Source organism: Diadema setosum, chromosome 14 (genome assembly GCF_964275005.1).
Source record: "Diadema setosum chromosome 14, eeDiaSeto1, whole genome shotgun sequence".
Taxonomy (NCBI): Eukaryota; Metazoa; Echinodermata; class Echinoidea; order Diadematoida; family Diadematidae; genus Diadema; species Diadema setosum.
In genome coordinates, this window is record NC_092698.1 from 33,520,512 (window position 1) to 33,547,661 (window position 27,150).

A 27,150-nucleotide genomic window follows, 5' to 3' on the forward strand; every position below is an offset into this window, starting at 1 on the left:
TAGCAAACCCAGTTCAAGGAAAGTGAACATTCAATACATTTCTGACAAACCTGTCATATATCAGTATTTTGCCAGTTAGGTGAAACTGTCATCACACATTGTGAAGACATTGTACTATACACCTATTGGGAGAATCATGCATTATGGCGGAGGCATCAGTCGCCATAGCGACATTTCTAGTTTTTTTTTTTTTTTTATACTTCTAGTTGTATGACATCAATCACATGAATGACTTTTTAAGGTGGCCGTTGTAAGATCAAGTATGATGCCACATAACCCTTTGTTTATTGACATTGGGATTGTTGTGACTTTCATATTGTGAAGTTTTTACTGACTTATTGCTCTTACTTCATTGATTCCATTCCAGTGTTATTTAGGTGGGAGGATAAATTTCCCTAAGGGGCTAATCTCATAGTTTTCAATAACAGAGTCATAGAAATGTCAGTCCGTTCCCATGAACAGGGAAATATAAGCCGTCCATCCATTACTCAAATGTCCAATGAGGGGTTAGTTGCTGGTCAATGACCGGCAACTTAATTTCAGTGCTGTTCTTTCAGCTACTACATGTAGGGGCACTGTATAATCACAGAGGGGAAATTATGATGGCATACTCTCGCAGCATACATATTGAAGTCACGGAATGGAGAGACCTCTAGAGCACAGTAAGGTCACAAAATACCTATGTACTGCCTTGTATGCATATTACATTACATTACTTACTCTGCTAAGCTGTTGGGGCATAAAGACAGCATCGAACATAGAGACTTTAATGAGGGTCATCGGATGAAGCAAAGAATGCACAGTATAAGGGAAAACAGAATTTTTAGAGCGCTTGCCATATATTTATTAAACATATCAAATCAAGTACATGCTATTAGATGATTTGTATAGTGACTAACACAGGACATTATTATAGTGAGTGATGGTGCAGACTTGTGTGAGACTATGACAGTAGAAAGAAAAGAAAGATAAGATATTCCCCCTCCTCCCTCCCCCCCCCCCTTTGCATTCTTCGCATTCCATAGCATTGTATGTATCCCTTGGAGCTTCATAGTGTGTATCACATCAAAAAGTTAGCACGGACCAAGACAGAAAGAGAGACTGTATCACTTTGCGTATCATCATCACCCCCAGAAGATGATATTGAACTTCTTACTAATACAGAGTGGGAAAGAGTTGCGAGACAGGTTCAGGGGGTATCATGTGTACAATTGTATGTGTGTGTTGGGGATGAATGGATTTTGTATTTACAGTGTGATAATTGCATTGCTGTACCTCATTGGGTGAGACTGTGCAACATGTTATCAAGTTCACTCTGCTCAGTACTAAGTTTACTGCAAGACTAGTGTAAAGAAGTATATTAATGTATGTATGTATGTATGCGCCAGTATTATGAAAGGTGAACATCAGGAAAGTCCAACATTCCGTATTTGTTCCATGCTTAGAAATGTGAGAGAAGATACCATAGTATGAGAATATCAGGTTTGGAAAAGAGTTTCAATTCAAGATCAAAGCTGTGATCATGTTACTGTCATGACTGTATCAACGTCAGTAGAATTATCAACATTTAAAGCATGAAGAGAAATGCTACTTAGGACAAGTGTTTCAATGCATTAACACAAGCGTGGGTATGTGGGACTTGAGAAATGAATGTGAGCAATGTGATCCTATATCCTGAACACAAATCACCCATGATTTCTCTCCTCTCCCCCTCTCCTCCCCTCCCCCCCCCCCCCCAACAAAATGAGATTTCATGACCAACACCAAAGTGGGGGTTTTAATATTAATATTTAAACCATACCATGAATTGGACCAGAATACTACACAGAATGTTCAGACACACAGCCAGCTTACCATGGCCTGACACAGATATTTCTCCTGATTTTAGCTAGTAGTGCTGTGACACAGTCTATCCTACCATGCCCTTCCACTTTAAAGAGACTGTACAGTACTGGTTGAGGTGAGGATTCAGGTTTACAATGTATAACATTCCTCAGAGAGATAACGATAAACCTCTTCTGAAATATGAAAGAGCATGTAATTTTAAGGAGGATTCAACGTTTATTTGATGAAAATTGGTTTTCAAATGGCTGAGATATCCAAAAAAGTGAAAATAAAAGGCGACAGGCCATGCCTTTTATTAGGATCTCTTTGTTTCACCTTGTATTTGGATATCTCAGCCATTTCAAAACCGATTTTCATCAAATAAACTTTTGATACCCCTTAGAATTGCATGCTCTTTGACATCTCATAGAGTGGTTTCTGGATATCTTGCAAAATGATAAAAGCTAAATCCTCACCTCAACCAGAACTGTGCACACCCTTTAAATTCAGAGACAGGATATCAGTGCTGTACAGCTTCATAAATGGATGACCAAGACAAAAGACATCAAATCAAATACTTTTCCTTATTTTTTTATTTCATTTAATGTCAAGTTTAGATAAGTGAATGATAGGATTTCATCATACCAGAATTGTTACTACATCCCATAGCTCTTCTCTATGTTCATATCTTCATTTGATGAAACTTACATTGTAACGTGAGGTTAAAATGTCCAAAAGTACATCTGTAAGATTGACAGTTTCTTAAGTGTGTGCGTACATGTACACATATTGGATTGACGAGAATATAGTGGGGACATTTCTATGAATTTGTTAAAGATACAGTGCATGTATGTGAAAGGAAAGAACTCACAAAGTCCAGAACATTCTATGCAGTGCCTACATAATATATGATAGCTACTGATGGAATACAGTAGAATATGCTGGAAGTATGTTTAAGCACAATACTCCAGGGAGGAATTCCTTTCAGACACATGTGTGCTTGTGCATAGAACAATCCCATAGTATGTATTATGTGTGTGTGGACAACTCAATACATATAGTACATTGTTCTTGAAAATTAGGTCATGCACAGAAATAGACAATGAGTTGTAGAGGTATGACGATGATTGTAAACAATTTTTATTGTCCAAAACTTGTCCACGATCATCCCAATTGCCTCATCTGACTTCAAGATCTGACACAATCACAACGATTACTCCACAATTCAGACCATGATTTCAACAGTGGTGCAGATTGTGATAGACATGTACAAAATTCCACTATCGACTACTAATGGCCAGTTGTGGCATGTGTAGAACTAGTGGATTGCATGATAGTGGGAACCCTGCATTATTAAACCTGTGGTTAAAGTTGCTTTTTGTGTGATATGAACTATTCATATATAGTCTGATGTGCTCATGACCTAAGCCTACTCTTTATGTGATGCACTTACAGTAATCTAAGTAAAAAAAGAAAAGAAAAAGTTTCCCTTACCCCCCTATTCATGGGGGGGGGGGGGGGGGCATATCATTTCACATCAGTTGGCAAGTAAGAGTACAAAATATAGAATGAATTGAAGTTCATGATCATGTTTTCAGATCTGTATTTATTGCTGCTGAATTTTCAAGTTTCTAGATGATATTGCAGATGCAGATTTTCATAATTATCAAACAATAGTTCATTCATGAAAGTACCAATAAGAAACTTAAAAGTGCAAAGAAGTTCTCAAGCCTGGGAAAGCAACCAGCAGGGGGAAAAAATGCATGCCACTTTGCGTACAATGGTTTGCACATCGCAGTGCAGCCACCAAAGTTGATATAAATTGGTAATTGCCATCTTTAGTGTCATATTGCCTTTTATCAATCGCCGACAGCTGACATGCGACTTTGGGCTTCGCAAAGGTTACAAACACCTCCAGCTTTTCCCAATAGGTTTCAGTTCTCTGCATTCGCGAATTTGTATGTCGTTATGCCCACCTGCAATAATTACAACCCAGAAGTGGCGCGATAATGGTCTCTGGAAGTGAGCACGCTCATTTGTGCCCCCTTCAGACAACCGTCACGTCCCGGCAGAGAGTTGGCTGCATTCTAGTGGTGAACCCCCCCCCCCCCCCAAAAAAAAAAAAAAAAAAATTACAAACTAGATGAACAACAACAACAACAAGTGGAGAGACACCTAAACCCTGATTAAGCTGCCTGTACGAGGTGTAAATCTACTTGTGATTCTGTGCTGGGCCCAGAAGCTCATTTCCCTCTGGGGAAAATGATTTGCACCACTCTTGTGCTTCAAAAAAAAAAAAAAATACAAACAATAACAAAGAAAAATAACTCATACATGAACAGAATGTGAAACAAACACATAAAAGAAGAGGATTTGCAGCTCTCATCAGAGTGCAAATTGACCATATTTCAGTGTGAAAGAGTACTGTTCTCCATGACAAGAACCAGGAAAAAAAGAAAGAAATGAAAATGGAGAGTTACTATCTTGCTTTAAACTCTTGATGAATACTTAATACCGTCATTCCTTTCCTAGATGGGTCAGATATTTTCTGTGATGGTGTGGCTTCTTGAAAAGTGGCTGTGATAATGGAGTTAACTAAGGAGGATATCCCACATAGATTGGGGAGGATGTGTCTCGCATGCAGGAAGATGTGAAACACATTGAAAGCTGTAGCCAGTAGAATGGTGGTCCTGGGAATGTTTTGGAGATAGGTATTTGATAAACACAGCACCAAAGAATCAGCCTATGTTCTTTTTTTTTCACAGTGGTAATGTGACATCTTCTCACATGATTATATTCATCTTTGTTGAATTTTGACCAGTGATATTTGTATGTACCTTTAGAAATAGGTTTAGGAGTTTGTGTATGTGTGTGTGTGTGTGTACATGCTTTTCTAAAGAAATATTATATCTTCCTGCTTGGTTTTCTTTGAATCAACTAAAATATGTATTTCTGTTGGAGAAAAATGATGGCAAAGATTCATAAGTATGGAACAACCATGGCAAGTCTGATTGATATCATAGAGATGTATAATTGTATTTGTATGCTCTTTGATTGATGTGACATCTGTAAAGTAATCTAGTGGTAGCAGTTTGATAAGATCATAATCATAAATGGCTTTTACTCTGGATGGATCAACTTAATCTTCATTATATCTTGAAAGTAAGAAATTGTTGAGTTATGTCTCATGGTGGAATAGCTGTGCAGTGAAAGTGTTTTCAAAATTAGTAAAAATTCATCAGATTTTGTGAGCCAAATCAAACTTATCTTTGTGTCTTATTGTAGGTTGCCACTTTGTAGTTGTTTTCCTTTTGTTGTCAGATTTAATTATATGTAAAGCATTTCAAAACAAGTGTGCCATTACACTCATGGACTCATCTGAGTCTTGATTTTCTGTCATTAATAACAATTACGTGTATGACAGTGTTGTGCAAATGTGTTTGTACAAGTTACATATGTAATGAGTATGATTTTAAAAATGGATGTTTGTTTTTGTGTGAGAGTAATTGTAACAGAGTCCTAAGTAACAAAGTGAGATACACTGTAAGTCACTTGCTCATAGTAGTAATGACAATATTGAGTTATCACAGATCACTGTAAAACAGCTTCACTCTCCTTCTTTTCAGATATTTCTATAAATCTGTAGCCAGCTGTTATAAAAGCACAGTCCCCTAATTTCTTTGCCCATTTTGGTAAGTGAGTAGGCACGGGGCAGAAAAAAAAATAAGAGAGGAGAACCCACAGTAAAGTAGGACCGGTTGTGCTGCCAAGGAATAGAGGTGTACTTTTAAAGCTGCGGGAATTGCAAATGAATGTTTTGTGGAGCTTGAAATGTCAGAGAGAGAGAGTGAGAGAGGGGAAGTTCACTGTCATTTCTTGATAGCTGGCAGAAAAGTAAGTCTTCTACCGAAAGGTGAAGGGTCTCTCACGGCAATCAGGTTGAAAAAGATGATGCACACTGTGAGCACTGTTTTTTTTTTTTTTTTCTTCTTCACTGCTTTTGGAGTGATGCTAGTGGTTCATCCACTCGTTTCTGCATTATTATATAAGCCTTGACTGCGTTGAAAGTCAATTTGTTACAATTTCTGAAGTGATTTTTTTTTTTTTTTTTTTTTTTTTTTTAAATCAGGGACAGCATTGTTTTGAGTGCAATGGTTCAAGCATCACTTCACATGGCATGGCTGGGTGTCTATGGAATTGTGATGGACAAATGTTATATCATGACATAATGTCGTTATAGCTGTGAATAGATTTTATGCGCAAGATCAACATAAAATCTTTCCAGCTGTGGAATGATTACATCGAGTTTCACAAGACAGGTTTTTCCACAGATTTTAAGTCATAAGTAAAGATTGTTCTCCAGTTTCCTATGTATCATTCAATTCAATTCAATTCAATTCAATTCAGTACAGATCTATTCAGAGGTTTCTGCACATTGAACTTATTACAAATGAAATTTATAGTCTCTTTTTTTTTCCAGTTTTTGAAATCAAGACATACAATCTGTACATTTTAAACATAGCCAAAATTACAGCATGTGGACAACATCAAAAAAAAAAAAGAAGAAGAAAGATCATGATTTTGACTTATTCAGGATAGAGGAATGAATGGTTCATTCTTGCATGCATTGCCATTATGACAGTTAAGATACGGATGCTACCTAGGCAAGTTATTGTACAGAACTTTTCAACATGTAAATGTTGTGTGGTTAAATATGCAGACATCTCAACACTGCTGTGTTCTAGGCTTTAATTATTGCATCCAAGCAGACAGCAGTCTTGATGAGATTGTGCCCCATGGAGAGATCTACAGAAAAATAACAATGGAATGAAAACAACAAGTCAGTGAAGCATTAAGAGTCAAATATGGCCATCCATACAAAACAAAAATATTACCTGCTATGACCATATTGTATTCAGTGGGAGGAGTGAAGTAATTGTACTTGTTAGCTGTGGTTGTTACCTATCTGGCGTGTTGTGCTCATTTTTCATAAAAAGCATCCTTTATGCATAAAATGCTGTCAATTTCAGGTTGATCATTGTCACTGAAGCCATACTCTCTACATCTACTCATGATGTATTGGGTTATTTTTGTGGATACCTGCTCCTTTGTAAGCAACATGTTGTGATGTCTTATATATCGTAAACAGCATTGCTGACATTTGAACTGTTCTAACGTAATTTCGCTTCCTCTTCATTGCTCCCTTGATATGATTTGCAATTTTATCAGGAAAATAGCTCTTTTGCTTAATGTTTCCTGTGCTGTGTCTTGTTTTTCTTTTTAATCTTGAAAAGGTTGCCTTGAGGTATATAAAGAGTGACAATGAGTTTTTTGTTAGTGTTCTTGATATTTATAATGATGAGGATGATGTAATATAAGCATAACACCTTACTCTGAACTCAGAGGCAAAGTACTGATAAGGTGGACGTAATCTGATTCCTGTCATCTAATATTTGTGATGATTTGACCCAGTTTTGAGCTGACATTTTCGACTGGCCGCTGGTGAGTGACCATTGAGCAGGTGAGGTGTGGCACAGATTAATCTAAATGCACTGGCTGCAGAGGAAAACGTCACTCACCTGATGTGAGGGAATCTATACACCGCCCAGAGCGTGAATTAGTAATAGCTGACATTTAGGGTGACCATTTTCAGCCAGGAGTTGACATTTCCTTTTAGAAGGTCTGCTTTATTATATTCCCCTGTTCCCTATCTCCCCTCTCCCTCTCTCTCTCTCTCTCTCTCTTGGGCTCTCTTTCTCTCACATCCTCCATGCAAAGAGCGGATGAGGGATTATCGATTGCACAACATCATAACATGAACAGTTTGTTGTCTCATAGGAAACCAGGTTGATTCACAAGTAGTGTGAGCAGTGTTCGTCAAGCCAGGCCAGCCCAACGAATGCCAAAGCTCGGCATAGGTGTGTTCGCATGTGTGTGTGTGTGTGTGTGTGTGTGTGTGTGTGTCTGTCTGTCTGTCGGTCTGCCTGTGTGTTTGTCTCTTTTCCCTTTTTACATACAAAATTCTTTCTTTTTCATTCGCAATATTGACAATGAGAAATTTATGTTGTAATGAAATTTGTGTTAATTGTCATGAATTAATTTGTATATTGTTTATATGAAAAAGAAAGAAAATAAAAGATTGAGAAAAACAACCAAAAAAAAAAAAGGATTTGTGTCTCTGTTTGTCTGTGTCTGTGACTGTTGTTGTCATTCCGTGTGATTACAAAGATCCATAATTTGAAGGCCTTGATATATGTGTTTGATGTATGTAAAAGCATGTAGGTCGTGTATCATGCAGTTTTTTGCTTGCACTTTTTCTCAAAGAGAGAAGGAGTGTGTGTGTGTGTGTGTGTGTGTGTGTGTGTGTGTGTGTGTGTGCATCAAGACATAACTGGGACCCTTAGTCTTTTTCTGATAGAAAACTTTTGCAGTGACTTCAAATTCTTGCTGCATTCAAGTTGCTGTAAATGAAATGAAAATGAAATAAAATGAATAAGTAAAACCTGGTGGACAGAATGGTGAATTTTCATCAAAATTGGACACAAAATAGAAAAATTATATAATTTTTATCATTAACCTGTTGAGGATGAGCTGATTTTGCTATATAACAAACATTTCCCCAAATAGACACCTGCCAAGTATACTTTGGATTAGTCTTTGGTTGATGAAATGGGGATAGGTTGTACCATGAGCCTACTAACAAATTGGTTTTCAATGAATCTAACCACTTTGAAGTACAAGATCTGTCGCCACCTGGTTATGCACATCTGAATGAGTACATTCAGATGTCTTGAAAATGATGATTATGTAATCATGCATCATAACTGACAAAAGACCCGTTTTCCTAATTCTGGTCTTATTGGCTGATGTGCCTTTCAGATGGAAATGTCTTTGAATAAATGCCGCTAATGAGAAACAGCAAATCTCAGGACATGAATAATTTTGTATCATTCAATTGGAAATTACATATTTGCTAGCTATCACTCACACATATGACCATGCCGAATAGTCTGACTTTGTATCCGCTTCCCTTACTTTCTCTTTTTTACTCTGGAAAAATGTACAGGAAATGTGGAAAATGACAAATTATAGCAAACTGGCATAAATCTGTGATTTCTCTTTAAAGGTACCTGCGTTTCACTATAAATCAAAATGTCTGAGCAGTGATATACCAATACATACCACAACTGCACACATTTCCCTTGATTTAAGAGCAGTAAAATATTCTGCACATTTTATTTATAGATTTTTCAATGCTGCATTGTGCTTTGCTTCAGCTTGTTTGCAGTGGTGAACATGAGATCAAAGCGGGGAAGAATGTGTAAAATGCTATTCATGAATTGATGAAATAATGAATGTCCATGTGTAGTATTTCCATGATTGTACCCACATATGCAAATCAGCATTTTCTTTGATTTTGCTCTATTCATTAAAGCTGACTTGAACATGTTGCATCAAATCAAGAGAAGAGAGTCATAACTAAAGATAGTAAGTGATTTTGACTGGACTTGATATGGCATTAAGATACAAGAAATTCATCATAATGGCTACATGCCTGTCTTGCAGTTTTGATTACATCACATTCTTCCACTGAACAGCCATAGAGTACAGCTAAACAGAACATGACATTTACATTCTTTCTCTTTCCAGATTACGTGAATTGCATTTTATTTCATAAAGCCTCAAAATTCTGTCACTCCGTAGATTGTGCTGCCGATCATGAACTCTTTCACAGAAGGATCTGTAAATGTCAGATAATGTAAGTTTTATCCGTACGCTGGCTGGCGTCTCCAAGGATGATTACAAGACACAAAAAAAAAGGAATTGAACCTTTTACCTGACTTCAACTGCAGTGCCCTTTTGAGTTGCTGCCACCCACACAAAATCCTCACACAGAAAATTCAAATGATATTGACAGCGATTCAATTACATAAATGCAATATGTTGGTAATGAGATTATGCTTCATGGTACAATTGACTGTGCCTTCCTTTTCATGGTCATGGGTGCCTAATTGTGCTTCTTCTTTTTACTTTTTCTTTTTTTGAGTTGTAAGCCTGCCCAATCTTTATAGTCTTCTTTAGTGTCCTCACACAGATTATACAAGTGATTCCAAGTGCGCAAAGCAGACAAGTGATGGTGTTCACTTCAACTGTTCCTCAGTGCAATTAGCACGGCATGTTTGATATTTGTCGTTGTTTTCCAAAGTAATTATGTGGGCGTGGTAGCGTTATGCATCCCGTCACTTTAAGAGCTTGTGCCCTCCTTTGTGTGAGAATAAATTTCTTCCATTGTGCAACGCAATTGCCTTGCCTGATTAAAGGTCGAGCTTGATTCAAATGATCGGTCTGTATATTGGAAGATTTAAACCTGTCCAACTTCAATGGGAGTGCGTACTATGACCTAAAAAGTTTAATACCAAAAATGAACCCACGAACCCACCATGAGTGAGGCATGAGGTGATCACAGATGGTTTTGGTGAGAGATGGGTTGCCTATAAGCTCAAATCTCTTCATTTTGTATTTTATAAAGTTGCTATGAGATCTAGACTGTCATATGATAAGATCGTGATGTGTGTTTGTTCATCTGTATAGCAGAATAATCACTATCACATAATCACTTTTGAATATCAGTATCGCTTTAAATATCAGTTTACACATATAAATGAAAACACTTGGATAGTATCTTACTGTATATTGCACTTGGGCTGTAGAACTGTCCAGTTGAAGGAGTGCTTGCCAGCAACAAGCATTTTTTTTTTCTTAGGTAGATGAGAGAGGGCATTCCTGTTTAGAAAATAAGAATGCTTAGATTTCACATTATTAGAAAACAAGTGCAATAAGTATGTAGAAGAAGAGTTGTATTACAGGTATCACATCCAGAACAAAAATTGATGTGTCAAAACCAAAAGTCTTCCTCAGAGGTGAATTGGCAGACTGAAGCTAGCTACCAATTTTCTGATTGCCCATAGTTTTTGCATATAAATGCAATTGCAAGTGTATTGTATGTTTCTCTTCTCAATGTGATGTGAGAAGTTTTAAGCTGGTATCTCAGCTATCATGAAAAATTTGCGGCATGATTTTTTTTTTTTTTTTTTTTCAAATGGGAGCCGATGGCCTTTTTTGCAGCAAATTGCCATTGGCATTCAATGTGTAGACAAGAACTTTTGCTGCTACTGATTAACAAATTGCCCTACATTGACGTGAAGAACTCTTGTGTGCATTTTAATTTTGCGAATCTTGGCTCATTAAATTCATGAATATGTCATGTGTGTGAACGTTTCTGATAATACAGTATGACATTTTCTGCATTTTTTTTTTTTACGTTCTGTGATTTTTAATCTGTTTCACTGATTCCATTTAAAGTGACTTCAGTTTTTGATGTGAATTCCTACAGAAAGGAAGGAAACATACAAAAAGAAAATTCCCAAAGAAGGAATATCATCTTCAGGCTTGTGTAAAAATGAAAAAAAAAAGCAAAAACAAATCTGTGATATCTATAAAGCAATCTATTTGAGGAAGATACTGGTATTGTTTCTAGTATTTATCAAAATGAACAAAGAAATGATAGTTATAAATTTGTAAAGACATTTATATATACTGCAATATGATGGAGGTGGATAGGTGAATATGTCTGCAGCAAATTTGTTGATTTCGTGACATCTTTATTCTTAAAAAAATTTATTTCTTGACTTTATTTCAGAAATATACTGGCAGCTTAGAGGGTGCCATTTGTGACTGCCTGCATCTCAGTAAGTAGAACTCATTTCATTTGTGTGTGTATGTGTGTGTGTGTGTGTGTGTGTGTGTGTGTGTGTGTGTGTATGTGTGTGCACAAATGGTTTTAGTTACACACACACACACACACACATCTTCATATTTTCCCTGATCCCTTGATTTCATTTCACACCATATATGTATTTCCTGCTCTGGAAAACAAATACAAGATTCTCTATCACTTCCCTTTCCCCCAAAGACCTGCTTCTTGTGTTTTGCTCTCTCTCTCTCTCTCTCTCTCTCACTTTTTGAGAACCTCCAAACCTAACAAAACAAAGGCAAAATGTCTCAAGACAAGTCCACTCGTCTTCTAAATGTCATAGAACTCTGCAAGACGAATCGCACATCAAGGAAAGTCTGCATTTTTAATATGTCACTCAAGTGCCGTGGGCCAGGCAAGTCATTTGGGAAGATTTTCCAGAACACCCACATGAAGAAAACTTCGATGCCTCCTCCACTCCGGGATCTGTCTCTGTCTTTACACTTTTAGAAACAGTGGGATAATCTGCATGGTGCAGTCGACTTCTGACCTTTAGAACCCTGCAGTCCACGAGCGTGCACGGTCCCCGTTGTTTGTGTAAGGCCTAAAGCACCTTAGCAATTTAAGCGTTCAGAAATAATACATACACGTTGTACATTTAGCGTTTAAATCTCTCTCTTGATGAGCTGGTGTCTTATTGAATTTATTTTGTCAAGTTTCTCTCCTCTCCTCTGGCATTTGCTACTGCCATACAATCAACCAAGATTCTTATTGATGTCTCTGACTCTGTGTAAAGATGGAACGGTTATTTTGTTTACCCCTCCCCTGTGTTCAAGATAAAAGGAAATTCCAGTGTCCTCCTTTCTTACTACACATTTTTTTCTGTGTTTTGTTTAGATACTGCAATAACAACAACAACAACAACAACAACAGCAGCAGCAACAACAACAACAACAAATATGAGCAATGTATAGGTCATGCAGAATTTATTTAGTCATTTCATAACAAAGTGTCAGGAGTGTTTTCAAGTAGCAAGAGAAAATGTGTTCAATCAAGTGGAATTGTTTTAAAAAAGTGAATCTCGTCTTGTGACAGGATCTGTTAGGGTTATTAAATTTTATGTCAAGTAGGCAGCTACAGTGTTTTCAAGCCAGTGTGTCATTCAAAAGAAGAGCTGCTGAATATATATATATATATATATATATGTATGTATGTATGTATATATATATATATATGTATATATATATATATATATATATATATATATATATATATATATGTTTGTTTATTTATTTATTTATTTATTTATTCATCTCAAATTGCTTTACTGTGTTGGAACACTCTTTGCTGCTATATTTTCCTCCATTCTGTGATGTAATGTTGTGTTTTCAAGGAATGTCTTTTGAAAATTCCATGAGTGTTTCAAGGGTTGGGGAAATCAACACTAGAAACACTTTGTAGCGTGTCAAATTTTCCAGGCGCTCTCCTACTGGTGCTCATGTCTTGGTGTTGGTACAAGGGACCCATTTTTTGGATAAAAATACCATATACGCTGCATGTTTGGCTGCATGTATGCCACTGATGTCAGTGAAACATGAGAAAATGCCAAATCCCAAATACACTGCACCCAGTGTAGTTACTGTCTGATAACGTTGGTGACCCTCTCCATGGGTTGTGCAAATAATCTGTGTTCCATTAAGTGTTGTGCCTCGAGATGGTACGTCCAAAGCTTGTGAGTGTGCTAGTGCTCTCATTGTCTGTTGTTTAAAGTTGGGAAGCTGGAGCCAACATCAAGGAACAGCTGAATGGGACATTAAGCTGGGATGAGTATTACATAATTTCAGGATTGACAGTAATATCCATCTTAGCCACATACACTGAATATTTTGCTAGGTTTTCATTTATTTTTTATTTTCTGCAAATTTCACGAGTTGGGTGCTATTCATGAATTTCCAAAATATCAACTTTGATGCCAACATGCATGTGACATGCATGCATACATTTCTCTGTTCAGTCCTGTATTCCACAATCGTGAATTTCACCACTCGCGAAATTGTCTGGAAGTCCCAATTCCCCCCAAATTAGACTCACTAACCATATGGCGTATAATATGCAAGTGATATGAGGTAATATGATGTCACTGCCTCTAAAGTCTTCCATTGACCTGCAAATGGATCTTTACTATTTTTTTTTTTGTTGGGGGGGGGGATGCATGGACTCAAATAGATCAACTTATATTTGTTTGTTTGTTGTTGTTTGTCTTAGTAATTATTCACCTGTGTAAGTTTGTTTGTGAATGCATTAAATCAGTAGATCTCATAAAGAATGTTTTGGGGCATTCATCTAACTTCAGAAAGTCATTTATAGATCCTATGATGAAACAAACTACCTAACACTGGCATTCAGTATTTCAATGTTGTCTGTTGGACTCTGTACACAGAAATGTGATTTAGTGCTTTAAGACTTCCTTTCTTTAATCTGTACATGCAGGGAGCATAAAGGAAAGAAATAAGAAGGAGAAAAAAATAAATAAACAAATCAGCATGTCCAGAAATACATGACCAATTCTCATAGATGTGCAAACACTTCATTTGTTTATGGTGAGGATATGTCTCTTTTTGGTAAAATTTGATCATGTGTTTCATTTTGAAAATTGCTGAAAGGAGAGATGTACTGTAAGCTTTAAAAAGTTTTTTTTTTCTTTTAAATCTCGAAGTTTGCCTTATTTTTAAATGATATCTATTGATGAAAACTGGAATTAAGTATGTTAGCTTAGTGTGTGGTGGCATTATTTTTAAAAAGTCTAATAATTTTTAGGTTTCTACTACCCACTATCCACATCATGTACACTCTGATACTCTGAGGCAGTATCTGCTAGCATAGCCTGCAGTTTGAGTACAAGCTTGAATCCAATAACCTGAAATGCCCATTTTCACCTGCAAATTTAATAGAAACTGGGTAATCAGAGCAGAGAGATACCCAGCCACACATACTTTTTCCTACTCACCCCTCCCCTACCTTAACACCCTACTGCTTCTCTGCTCCCCCCCCCCCCCACACACACACACACTACCACCACCACCTACATACCTCATAAGAGCCTCAATTTCAATTAGGAGCTCATAGTTCATTCCAGAATGTAATTTCAATTTCTGCACTCCTCGTTTCGGAGAAAATGGTGGACGGAGGCATCAACATAAGTATCATGTTTTCCTCGGCTCATTGATTCCAATGCGCGTACGTGAATTTGTTGCACTCACTACGGGTCAGGTCATAAGCAGTGGGGTTTTGTTTTGCTAGATTTTTTTAGCATAGTTCGCTGTATTGTTCACATAGGTTTTGGGGGTTTTTTTTGCCTACTGTCACATAAAAAAGAAGGAAACACATGAAAGGTATGTTTCTTATTCGTGATGTAATGAGAATATCATATCTTTGCAAACTGCATCTTGTGGTTACATTCAGAATCGGCACATATAAATATGTGTACACTCTGAGATGGAGGATGCAAGACTCAAATCTGGATTTACAGGTATTGATGCTGTGCAACCAGCTGCCCATCTGCTACAATGGTATGGCAGGAATATTTTCTGTATTCTATGTTCAGGTTGTCCGGATGCCTTTGTAGACTGTCAAACTTTTCAGCGTCATGTTCAAGACATTTTGAAGACGGTGTTATATAATACGTGACTTCACATCTATATAAGATTTCATAGCATCACGTCTTTTGTAAAGATATAGTATAGCTCCCATGAATCGAGTTAAAGTTAAATCAGTTTGTTTCAATTTCCATGCCTCAGATGGTCTGTGCATTTAATATGTTTTTAACAAAAGTGCATTCTTTACCATACTGTCCGTTGTCATTTGAAATGTCGTATGTTCTCAGCTTGTGTATCATACACATGAAACTGTGACCCTCTGTTAGCATGCACATGAAATATACTGTGCCAGTGATATCTGGCTTCCAGACAAAGCTCATGAATTCTTCTTAATTTAGAAGCTCATATGATGCTGTTACCTGTGAAATGAACTTTGAACTTAAGAATTGGAGTGTGGGGAAACTATGTTGCCATCTACCCAAGACAATCTATTTCATCCTGTACTTTGTCATAGTTCTTACACTACATTTTATCAGTCATTACTTGTCAGCACGAAACACCATTATTCAATAATTTTGCAGAATGTTTTTATAGTCTATGTTCAAAGTGAGAAGCAATAGTGGGTATTCTTGATAGCAAGTATTAATAATTTCAGTGTTTTACAGCTTTTCACAGCAAGTTATTAAATGTAGTCTCCGAGCTATGCTGGAGAAGCAGTGGTAAAAAGGAGACAGAGTGTGACTTAATGCATGGGTAAGCTCCTCAATCCATTTTCATCTCACAAAGTTGCATGAGAAATGCTGGAAAATGAGGACAGGAAGTGAATGAATTCGTAGGCCTCGTGTGTTCGCTTTATCCCATCAGTCCATCTTCCGCCCTGTGTTGCCTTGGCAACCAAGCTTCATCTTGTGAATAGGAAGGTCAAGTTTCTGGCGTGGCATTCTCAACTGTCAAGTGAACAGAGCAGTGTTTGGGGAGGGTGTAGCACGCAAGGGGTATAGTGGACATCACTATCTACATTCATGTTTCCTGTTGCAGAGGTACCCAAGCAAGATGCTGCATTAAAAAAGCATTTGATATGATGATAATCTGTGTAGTAATAGTGTTTTTGAGGAAGGTACAGATATGAACAAGAAACATGTCTTTCAGGAACACTTGCATTGTCACAGTATCATGTTTGTTTCCTTATTGATATCCATTTTTTGACATGAAAAGTGACAAAAGCCTCGTGCACAAGATGGCAATAATAATAGCATGTATGTTTGCCCAGGAGTACATACAGAATATTTAAACTGGTTACCATTACAGTCTATGATTGTATATAATTAGATACTAATTTGTATGCATATTTGCCCTATGACCTAGGATGGTTTATCAATGTAAAAGTAAATTGGACATCAATGTTTGCAGATACATTTCCTACTGATTACTATTCTGTCTTCTATCCTTCGTTTATCGCCCTTCTCTTTCTCTCTGTTTGAAGTTAAATTGTTCTCTTTATGATTTGATATTGCAGTATATTTGATATTTGATGTAATATTGCATCTCAGCTTAGCTTTCACTGTTGTTTTGTTTTGCTCAAACTGACTGAATGTAAAGTGGTAATTTGAATTGAATATATGATCAACATACCTTGTACGTGACTCAGGGATGCGCTGATTAAAGACATCAATTGCACTTCTTTTATGTAATATAAAGAGAATAATGCAGGTCTGTAAGGTTTCCTTCAATTCATGAATCTTACAAACCAAATTCACAACATGCAAAAAACTGTGACGATATGAGCAAGCAAAAATGTTCTGGAACTTTGTTCCATTATAGTTGGGTGACAAAATGCAGGCAGATTTTACCCTGTATATGAGAATCTGACATGTATGTTCAGATGACAGCAGGACCATTATATGTTGCAGTTTTTCTCATTGTCAGGTAGAGTTATTGCACTCATGGGCTGTTTGAGGCAGAGTCAGGGAATTAATTAGGATTTGTCTCAAGTAACAGCTTGTGAAGGGGGACTTTGTGATCATAAACTTCAGACTTGCGGCATGCACAAGTGGAAGATTGATGCCACCTGCCGAGTGTTACAGTACAGGAATTGCTTAATTCTGTTGCAATTTAACTTCAATTCACTGTTTTTCTCTTGCTTCATGGTTTCTTCCAAAGTTGCTTCATTGTGTTGTTGTATGAATATATGCACTGAAAACACAACAACAACAACAAAAAAATGTGTTGTTTTGTGATTAGTTTATCAAAGATGAAGTTAAATATGATCTTATCAATTTCCTGTACTAATGTTTAACATAATAAAATTAAAGGAAATTTATAGCTGCAAAGTGTTAATTGAATGTATCTGGTGTTAATTGAATGTATCTGGTACATTCTCCTTGACTTCAAAACTACTTGATAGATGTCTTCTTAAGTTGTTTGTACATAATAAAAGTTGTATTTGAAAGAGGATTGCCATTACTTTCTGTTTGTGAGTTAAAATTCTAATTGACCTGTGACTTTATCATTGCCTTCTATGGCTTGTCTGTCAGTAGGCCCTATAGTTTATCTGATGTTGTTAGTCTTTAAAGATGCAGCATGCTAAATTTTCAAGTTGTGGACTACCCAGCATTATTGCTGAATTGTCCTGGACCCTTCTCATCAGAATGGAACATCAAATATATGAAACTAGGAATGTAATCGGTGCGTGCCTGATGGACATTGATTCAGTTTGTATTCATTCATAGTTATTCTACACCAGTGAGATGTGCCTATACGATGTACACCAGAAATTGTGTGCATTCTATCAAAAGCATAATATCTAAACCACCTGTAATGGTAGGTGCAGTCAAACTGCGTGGTGAGTTATTATTAGAAAGTTGATGCCAGCTCTATAACTGTATATGACATCACGTTTTGTTTATGCAACAGGGCAACTTCATAGTGTATCTGTCAAATTTTGCCCACTCCCTGAGCGCTAATACCTTTGTTATTTTCTATTCCCGCAGAGAAGGCACAAGTCTAAATAGTACGGGGGCTTAAGTAGATGCATGGAATTACCAAGAACAGCATCCGTGGGAGTTGAAGCGCAAGGCATAACTGTTGAGGATGACTTTTCTGTTCAACTAGGTAGCTAATTTTAAAGGGTGTGCCCTTTCATATTTTTCAAAGGAAAAAAAAATAAACGGGTCAGTGGTTTATGGAGTGGGTTTCAGTCAGATGTCAAGGAGTGATGGAGAAATCCACCGGTTTTACGCAAAAATGTCAAAGTTGTACTTCTTACGAGGAAGCCTCGATGTAACTATCCCGTGTTTAATTTCCTAGAGAGAAAATAATCATGCTTGACTAACAAAATGTGTTCATTTTAATCATTCCTTTTGAATGGCAAGTTGCAGAGATGTGCACAACAGAAATGATGTCAGATCAAATCTGTAACCATAAAAGCATCACAAGAAAATTAATTTTCAGAGTATAGAATACAATTACTCTATGTGTAATACAGTGTGTGCATTATTAGTTTTTACTGCGTTGGTGGGGTGTACTCGTGATGCAGTGGAAGCTGGCTGTTTCATAAGGCGTTCATTGTAACCCTGCCCCATCAAATAACATGGCATGAGCTGACTTGAATCCAATAGGGGGAACATAGTCTAGCATAACCCTGAGTGGTTCCGATATTACAGTAATGGTCAGGTCAACATACGCCTGTAATCAGTCATACAATTGTGCATCTCACAATATGTTAATGGCATGTACAGCAGTATTGGTACATAATCTACAAATTGAAGACAGGAGTATGTGTGTTTTCATCGTGAATTGCCTCATGGTTTACCCATCCTAAATTGTATTTTCCTGTTATTCAGACCAAGTTTTATGGAAAGCATTCATTTGCTCACATTGCTCCTCCGCTTTGGAATTCTATTCCATCTTACTGAAATGAGTAGGCCACATCTTCAAATTTCAAAACTGTGACTGAAAACATACTTGCGTCAAAAACATTTTGAATGAGTCAATTGTATGTTTGCATTTTATAGTACTCATCTAGATGTCTCTTTTATCTATTGTCCTTAGGTAAAATATGTAGAGATGCAGTCAATAGCAGTGAAGTGCACTATAGAAGCACTGTATTATTATAGTTATTGTTATTATTGTTATCATTGTCATTATTGTTGTTGTTGGTTTTTCTTTTCTGTTGAAGATAATATCCTCGATGGTGTGAATGATCTTTGTCATTACAATTAGAACTCAGGTCACATCAGCAGTGCTTTTTCTCTCTAATTAATTCCTCAGATTGGTGTTATTGTTGTGTAGACTTATCACAATATGGCTTCTTAATAAACAGCCATGTAGACTGTTTCCCCCATGCAGTTCAGAGTTTTGTGTGTTTTAAAGCCATGACCTGAAATTGATAATTGCACCACCATGATTGTTAATACCCCGTCTTTATACTTAGGATCATATGGTTTCCTGGAAGTGTTTTACTGTTGACTGTGTGGTGGCATAATAGCAGTTGATTCACATGAGTCATCTTGACTGTTTTCCACAGATTTGAAGGCTGACAACTGCACTTTTAAAAGTAATGTCTCAAGAAACCAGTTTGACCTGGGTAGAGGTAGCATCTGACAAACAAATAGCATAGAAAGAAACGAATAAACAATAAGAAGGCTGTAATGAATCTTAGTCAGTCATATCCACTATTATCATTAATCTCTTTCAAGTCTGATTCATACAAAATCTGCAAGATTGTTGGAGGCACCATCTATTTTTCACTTTTCACTAATCTATTAAATGGGTATCTCACTAGCTTATAGACTAGGTGGTGACAAGATGGTGACTCAAGTCTCAGTTGGTCAAGGAGTGGTCGCAGAAATACCTCCACAATGCCTCTCCTAGAGATAAGCCTGGTCTCTGTGGAGTCATGAGAGAATTGAACATGTTTGATTTTTTCAGGAGACTTATTCCAATCTCCAGCTGGTCTCGGAGACGTCTCTGCGACATCTCCTTATTCACAGCCATGTTGTGGAGACTAATTTTGTCTTGTGCGGTCTCCATGACATCTCTTCGACCTTGCGGAGACCCATTGGTGACCTATTGGAGACATTGCAGAGACGTCGAGGTGCTACTGAGAAGATGTGGCGCTACTGAGAAGACGTGGCAATGTCTCCACTTCTTCCGGGCAAATTCATTGTCGCCTTTTTGTGAGATTTTTTGGACATCCCCCGGAGTCGCCTTCTTGGTGAAAGCGCAAGCCATTTTTTGATCTTCAGAGTCACACAAGTCGGGGCGGCTGATCAGTTAGCGGCGGTCATGGCAAAGTCTCCTCCAGTCAGATAGGTGCCTTGTAAGCAGGGAAATTTGCTCAGCTTATAAACACGTATAAGCCTGGCACATGTCAATGTCCCCTTATATCGTCACATCTCTGTCAAATCAAATATCCAGCTAGATGTCAACCGTTGAAAAGTAGTGTTCATCAAGTTATATGGAATGAACAGTCTAGTTGATTGTAAAATGAACAGGAAAACAGTGAAAGGGGGGGGGGGAGGGAGGGAGGTTGTATTGTTCTGAGTTGGTGTGTTGTGATAGGCTGTGCATCTGCAGTCTTTAAAACAATGTTTTCTGTGCATTCTGTGAAAACTCCTTATTTAATTAATTGATAAAAGTTAGTTAACTTGCATGTACACCAACCAGGCAGATTACCAGTACACCAAAAGTTGTCAAAGTAGCAGAGAGGTTTTTAAAACCAGTAGTACATTGTGATGTTACTTTTATGTTCTGCTCATTATAATGTGGTACATAAACTCCATCATGACTGCACTAATTGCCATTCTGTCTGTGTCCTAGTGCATGCATTGCACATTGCCCCTGGGACCCAAGACTCAAAAGGTGATTGCTGCATGTTTGCCGTAATATTGTCTATTCCAAGATTTCATAATTGTCGTAATGATTCTGGCCAAGTTGGTGAGTGTTGCAAAAAAGAAACCCTCTAAAACCTGGCTTACAGGCAATTTTAATGTGCCTTGGAAGTCCTGATACAAGAAACACAAATTGTGTATACTCGGTTTAGGTCTTTTTTTTAAATACAAATCTTTCAATTTCTCTTTGATTTGTTTTCTCAAAGGTAATTGTGTCGAAAGTGCAGATTAAAGGCATTATTTACCATATGCAGATGAAACAAAAACCCAGCTTAAGTGCTTCAAAATAGTTCTAAAATGTGAATTAGGGATAGAAACAACCAATGTAAAAATGTTCATTAGTATTAAATCAGTGTTAAGTATTGTATATGTCATGGCCGTACAACAGTGATGCCACTTTGTACAGTCCACTTTCTTGTCTGCGTGGATAAAATTATGATTTTTGTCTAGCCTGTGAGTGGAATCGAGACCTAGGCATCACTTTCCCCTCGTCATTGTAATGATTCTTATCTTCGACGAAGTCGGCGGCGGTGCATTTAAATGAAGGAACTGCCATTCACGCAATCACTTTGACCAGCCAACCTGCAGTAGTTTGTTTTCTAGGAAAGAAGTTATGTTTGAGGAGTGCAATAAAATGTTGTGTTTATTTTCACATTATTTATATTTTTTTGTGATGCACAAATATGAATTTGGAAATATTCAGGTGTTTGATTTTGAACCCCGTGATGTGAAGAAGTTCATATAAATAGACATAATGGATAAAACATAATTTGAAGAGAAAAATATGTCATCTTTTGATCTGATTTGTTCTTCTGGAGACAAGAGTAACACTAAAAAGTGAAATAAAACCACATGATCTTACCCATTTGGATATTAGGTTGATGATTTATGTTGATTCATCACTCACACACTTTCTAATTAAATGCAAATTTGTTGTTTCCAATGTATATATTGTATGTTCTCCTTTAATATGTGGCTGTCATCCATATGTCATTAACTTAAGAATAAAACTTACATGTGGTAACCCCCCTTCCCCCCACAAGAGATCATTTTCTAAATTTGTTATTTCACTTAATATGTTGATGTGTACAGGTTTCATAGCTTATTTTACTTGAGTGCTGTCATGAATATAGTGTCCTTGCCTTGTGTCAGATCAGTATATGCTACTGGATCAAACTGCAGTGTAATTCTAATCAAACTTGGCAGGACTACTCGCTTCATACAGTTTCTCATGTGTAAAATCGGATAATGCTATCTATCTTCTTGCAAGTTTAACTTAGATACAAGTGACATGTAGGGCGGATGACATGGTTTTTAGCCAAACTCTGTGAATGGTAATGCTTGCAGCAGTGTCAGAGATTATGATTTGATTTACTCATCGTGTAAAACAGGCACAATGGCGTGATGTTGATGTTTATGGCAGCGACGGACAGTGCGACAAAAACAGAAGAGAGTGTGACCTCCATCCCCCTTCATCCTCTGCTACCTGTTCCTCGCTGGGATGCGGAGGAGGATGATCGAGAATGCCTCTGGTGTCGGCCATGTCTGTGTGCCGCAGTCATCTTGTTCATTCAGTCATTGTATAAATTGAATGCTGTCTAATGAAGCCGCAGACATTATGCCGGCCCGGCATTCTCTATTCACTCGGCGTGCAAGGTGCCTCTTAGCCTTGTGTGGCACAGAAATGTGTGGGAGTAACAAGCGGCCGCAGATCAGTGTGATTATTTGACATTTAGGCATGCGCTCTCTGACCTTTATTCTCCCCCACTCGGAGCATGATCCTTCCATTCCTCGGCTCTCATTTCATCCTCCTTGTTGCTGGAGTTACGGCATTTGGGTCGGCAACCAGCTCCCGAGGAAGACATCTCCCCCGAATGAAAGCTTCTCGCCGTGTGTAATGGTGTGGCTTGATTGCCCGGGAAGGTTAATAGATACTGAGCAGCAAGGAGGCTGCACTGAGTGGCACACATACACTGCCACCATTCGGGGCTGCATTACACTGGCTGATATCGCGTGTGAATGGACACTGGCATTGCAGTGGCATCGCTTTTCACAGCGAGGCACGGGAGGAGGAGGAAATCACAATCAAAACACAGGACGTAACGCACACACATGCACACACAGCCAGGTGGTTTGCTATTAAAAATGCCTCTCCTGCTCTCACGGAGGATAAATTGACTTGATTTGAGGACGCCATTGAATGTCGAAGTGGCTGTTGGTGAGTGCTCTCTATTCTTCCCCATACTCTTTTCTCTGGATGCTACCGTAAAATGCCTGCAGGAGAGTTCGGGTGTGACTGACTGGTGTGTGAGGTAAGATGGTTTAGATCAGGATGCATTTTATCTACTCTACCAACGTTGCTATGCTACAATGGTTCCCTGCCCTCAAGTGGGAGAGTGTATGGGTTGTGGGGTGGAACTGAGCGCTCTGCTCTCAGTCCCGACCCAAAGCAAAATGTATGTGTGCGTTGTGCCTTTCGAGAGTGATGGATCTGAGCTGTAATAGTAATCACAGCATACTGTAACTGACTGCATGCTGTTAATGGGTGGGATACTACTGAATACCCCCTCCCACTGACACACACAAAACAAAACATGAAAGTACAAGTTTGTAGAATTCTCATTCTAAGCTGGTTGGAATTCTGTGTGCTGCTCATCTAAGCAAATGAAACAGATAGCATGCACCCTACCTGTAGGTGTGTGTATACAGATTGTACACTAAATAATGGTAATAACTTGAGATACATGTAGTTAAGTTCGTGAGTGAGATAGGTAAGTCTGACTACATGCACTGAGGTACAGTGATCTTTTTCCTATCTCTATCGATCTATTCTCTGTCACTACAAGACTGATGTCCGGTCATGTATATAAATCTACATTGTGCTCTGAAACGTGACATTTTGTTCTATATAATTATGTGGCTACACATAGAGCATATAAACATATCAACTGAAGTGATATTTCCAGTCATACATCCCATTCCAGAGCCAAAATCTGCTGCACACAATTTCCATATCTAATGAAGATAAGACCAACAACTATATAGTTATCTCACAGCTGTGGTAGCTCTTATGTATTACAGTCAAGGCACATGGCTAGTGTACATGTCAGTTGCTTGTGATTAAGATAAACCATGCAGTCCTCTGGTATGTATATAATGATACAGTTATTAGAATATTGTTGCACAGTAGATATCTCTGCAGCAGACACAGTTATCACAAGTGTTCGATTCCATCCAATCAGTATGTAGTGAAAGATTTCACAGTTTTGTAGGGCTAGGCATTTAGTGTGGCACATTGAAGCATGTGATTAAAGTGCACAAGCATTGTTGACAAAATCAGGTGTTTTTTTTTTTTTTTTTCCAGGGTTGAAGAATGTACATGTATGTTAGACTGGAAATGTGTTCCTTCTCATCCATCTCCAAACTAAAACAAATAACTGCCAACACAAATCCCACTTTCGTATCTCTCCCAGTCATGATACTAAGTAGTGATAACTAGACACAGACAGCAGTGACTTTTCGATTTGAAATGCCATGGGTAGACTCTCCTACTATTTCACCACAATGCTATCAATAAAATATCACAACAATTTTACAATTACAGCCATTCAATCTCCGTGCTTTTTTAGTGTTTATAGTGCTTTTAAAAAAGGGATGAAACACAGGTTGAGAATGATCAAGCAGGAAATTGGAATGCTTGAAAGAACTGTTTGTGCAACTGGTGTCGATGTTGTCCGTGAAGAAGAAAATTTTGTGGAACTGGGGACAGACGTGCGTGGGCAGGCTTGGGCGTATTGTTGGCGAGGGAAAAAAAAAGCACTACTGCCTTCACTTTATGTGAGCCCCAGATAAATACGAGACAGTGTTTATGTGATGTGACGTGTAGTTTTCGTCTGATTTTTAATTTGACAGTGTATGCCATGAGTGCCTCAGGGACTACTATATTTTTGTGCCTTGTAGAGATTTTTTTGATGGGGTTTTCTTTTTATTGCAGCATTGCATCATCAAGGCTTGTTTGTTATGAAGGACAGTTAAAGACTGCAACAGAGTGTGTGGGCAGATTGATTTCATAGCAGTGGGGATGTGTGTAGGTGGTGTGCAGTGCCCCTGGGGATCGGACCTGCCTGCTTGTTGCCTGTCAGGCTAGCAGGCATCTATGGTAGATGTGAAAGTGATTCCTCATGTCTCACCACAGTCATTATCCCCACACCACTTCCTCTCCGCCCACCCCCACCCCATACCCATTCCCCACCCCATATCCATCTCCCACCCCATACCCATCCCCACCCCATACCCTTTCCCACCCCATACCCATCCCCCACCTCATACCCATCCCCCGCCCTATCCCCCCACCCCATACCCATCCCTCCACCCCATATCCATTCCTCCACCCCCCACCCCCCCCCCACCCACCCACACACACAGCCACCCTTCCATCACCACTACAAACAGGTTGAATCAACATGGCCCAGCAAAGACCGGCATACAGCTTGCTCTCATTCAGTATGTTGTCTTTCATGGACCACCCAAATACTTATTCAAAGGTCAAGGAACTCTGGGCGGTCACTGAAAATGCTCATTGTCTGAGGATTTGTCTCTTTTTTAGTCTCTTGCTTTTTGTTTTATTGTCTTTGTCTACATCAAAAGTGTTTGTATTCATTTGCTGTACAGATTCAGATTGGATGAAAATGGACATTTGTTACGTGACTACACAACCATAGTGTTAGATATGCTGTCAGAGCACAGATGTCATACGTCTGTTGCTAACAGTAGATTTAAAGATGATGTTTTTCTTTCTTTTTTTTTACCATCTTCATGCAATTTGTTGGCTGATGGTAATTTGTTTGAATCTAGCATTATTGAAAGGGAGTGCAGAAAATGCATTTGACATTATTTCTGACAGGGTTTCTAATTGCATATATGTGTATTAGAAAGGTGTAAGCTGATCATATGTGCCTGGTATTGGGTGAGGCTGTGACCAGTTACATTGTAAGCCCCTGACAGTCCTGGCTCATGTATTCTTAATTGTATGTTGAGATGCACCATGTTTATACATTATGTTTTCAGCAATTAAACCACAGTGAATACAATCAAATCACCTATTCTCTTAGGGTGCGGTCGTTTCCCCCAGATCCTGTATGACTTGAGCCTGAGGTTCCCAATGTTCTCTTATTGCATACAGCATAGTATATCACCCCTTCACAGATCTTTTCACACACCTTTTCCCATTGTGTACAGTGGTTGTGATGAAGAAAAAGAAAAAGACACAGCAAACATACAGTTTATTGATAAAAATCACCAATTGGCTGCCAATTGAGAAAGAGATTTACAAGGAATTTTTTTTTTTTTTTTTTTTGTAATTTGATGTGACTCTGACTTATTTTGCCTGAAGAAAAATTGATTTGTGACACGGTCTTGAAAGTAGGAAAATCAATACCAACTAGGAATGGTTGGCCATGCCTCGCAGTCCCCACACTTGTCGGCATTTACACTGCAGTGAGCCAGTGCACCAGGTAATCCCATTCATTCTCCTAATTGCAAAATTTGGGAAAACCGCATCAATAATTTCCAGCAGGGATTCCCCTCTTTGCTTTTATACCAGGTATGCTGTGAACTGGCGCAGCAAAGATACGTGTAAAATGTGTGAGGCCAGGGTAGCTTCTCTTTCTCAAGGCTCTGTCCCCTCTTTCCCTTATCTCCCTCCCCACCCCCACCCCCTCTTTTCTTTATTTACACATACATCATTCTCCCTCATACACACATGTTCACTTCTTTTTTTTCAATGATATTTATTCTCTTCCATTCAAATAATACCAAATGCAACAATTCAATTTTATATTACTGTCCAACCAAACATTCCCTTAAACAAGATTTCTTCTCTTGGAAATAGAAAAATCAATAAAGGTCACAGATGCAACACCCATTCCATTTTTCATTGTAGCAAATGAAATGGAAATAGTACAGCAAGTATAGCAACCAATTAAAAAAAAGATGAAAGATTCCTTCCTTCTCTCTTTCCTTTTCTACCTTCTCTCATTCTTGCCATCATTGTGTTTCCCTGTTTATCTCTTACACCTTTCTCCTC

The 27,150-nt window shown here is 38.1% G+C and overlaps 1 protein-coding gene across 1 annotated transcript in view; it reads left to right on the forward strand.

Annotated features, from left to right (window-relative positions):
• The window catches only part of LOC140237584 (uncharacterized), a 109,147-nt gene that overhangs the window by 19,380 nt on the left and 62,617 nt on the right, over positions 1-27,150 (forward strand). The window contains exon 2 of the mRNA XM_072317518.1: positions 11,525-11,573. The gene's annotated coding sequence lies outside the window, so the exon portion shown is untranslated. The remainder of the gene's footprint in view (positions 1-11,524; positions 11,574-27,150) is intronic.